Here is a 2,155-nt window from a genome sequence, read left to right on the forward strand (position 1 = left end):
CGTCGCTTAATAGCTACCTGGCGACGCTGTCGTCCGCAATAACGGACGTTCCGCTGTTCTCTCTTAATAAGAATGACTTTTTGGATAAGACACAAACGGCCGTGTTGCTTTCCTCACTCTCTTCTTCGTCCCCGAGATTGAATATGCCGTCGTGTTCTTGGATTGTCTTCCGCTTAAACGGCAACTGAATCACTTGCTTACAAGTCGAACAGAGTAATGATGATGACGATGATGACGATGACGACGTGACCGTCTCTTCTTTCAGCTTGAACTTAGCTGCCGATTTGCAGCCCATTCTAAGTATTTTCACCGGCCAGAGTTACACTGAAATCTTTTGTTCGATAGTTCTCAAAAATCGTTCAAATAATGAGCGTTAATCAACTAATCACAATGGAAAAAAAGAAGCAATTAATTTATCAAAAGACCAGAGGAAAGTTTGGGAAGAAGAAATAGGAGCTGGGGAAATAGAAGGGGTTTACAATTGTTTCTCAATTAGATACAATTTTTCGTATAAAGTGCTGTTTACTTGAAGAAGTGATTCGTTTTATAGAAACGTATGATTACTGTCGATTTTGTTTCGTTGTTAATTAATTCTCCAAATATTTTCTCGCTGCTTTCGGCACTACAATTTGAAATTATATGGGAACAAAGCTTCCAATTATTCCCCAGCACTGCAGCAAAGTTTTATGTATTCGATCCGAAATATATCAAATGATAATCATCAGCGACACGTTCTATCTCGTTATATTCAATGAGAATATAATTCCGACAAAGTTGACGGTAATTAATTGAAGTAGGCAAATTCTCATCTGCTTTGTTTTCTGCGTTTGTCAAACTCTCGCATCTATCTTCGCACTCAATCACTTCCTCCTCTCCTCCCCTCCTCTCTCTCTCTCTCTTTTCCTCTCTCCTCCTCTCTTTTGTCTCACTGTTTCTGTCTTTACTTTCCTCTCTGTCTCCCTTTTTCTTTCCTCACTAGCACCCCTTACAGCGCGGTTCTCTCCTCTTGAGTGACTGGCATCATCGATCGAGTTTTCCAGCACCGGAATTTATTTTCACAGTGACGCGTGATAATCGGGGTCGTCGAGGTCGTGTGCACTACTGTCGCGGCACGAGGCAAAATCGAGCCTAGATGATTCTGATGAGATCGGAGATCGATTGATCCTCATTGTCACCCTCACGAGATATGTTCCAGTTGACTTGAATGTCTTCAAGATTTCGCGCTTATCGTTGAACATATCGACAATCTGTCGAATGTCAATTGTAACAAAGGTTAAAATTTCTTGAGAACGGACGATCGTTCGATGCCAAGAGACAATCGACGAATATTCACCGACGAGGTTCGTTCTTTCGACCTTCGCCACGTCGGTCGATCTATAAACTCGATCAATGATAGAGTACATTCCACGGAAACTCGCGCACCGTTCCACTCTCTCGCCACCCTCAAGATTCGTCTTTCTCTTTCTTTCTTTTTATCTCTTTCTCGTCTTCCCCTTTCTCTCTCAAACGCAATATCTTTCGGGTAAGAAACACCTACGCACCGTCCACCGAGCCAAACGCGTCGCGTCGTCGCGCAAGGGATAAATTCAACACGGTCCTGTCACTACAAAACTTTCGTCCTTTACTTCTTTTCGAAACCCGCGCATTTCGGAGGGTGTCCTCTCTCCACGCGGATCGCGTTCTTTTGCGACCCGTGAGAAAAACGTACGATGATACTGATTTTAAACGAGACGATAGCGACGGAGACGCGACACGACGCGGCGCGGCGAGATTGCCGGTCGGACTAACGCAAGCTCGTCCAGGCTCGTCGATGACCGATGTCGAAAGGGGTGAGAGAGAACGCGGGCGGTTATACGTGTGCACCCTCTATCTTCCCCCGTACACCCCCTGGTCGTGCTCCGCTCATGCGCCTTTCGCAACGGATTACCTCTCAGAGAGGTGTCACGACCATGCGCGCAATAATATAAAGCGTATTGGTCAGGAATCGGGGTTCATACGATAAAAAATAAGAGAGCGAGAGAGAAAGGAGAGAGAGAGAGAGAGAGAGAGAGAGAGAGAAGTAAGTTAGACGACGACAGTACAGTACGAACTAGTAGTTAAGTGGTCGTTTGTTATTATTACTAGTAGTTGTTTAGAGTATTATTACGTAATATAC

Source organism: Atta cephalotes (genome assembly GCF_000143395.1).
Source record: "Atta cephalotes unplaced genomic scaffold scaffold00018, whole genome shotgun sequence".
Classification (NCBI taxonomy): Eukaryota; Metazoa; Arthropoda; class Insecta; order Hymenoptera; family Formicidae; genus Atta; species Atta cephalotes.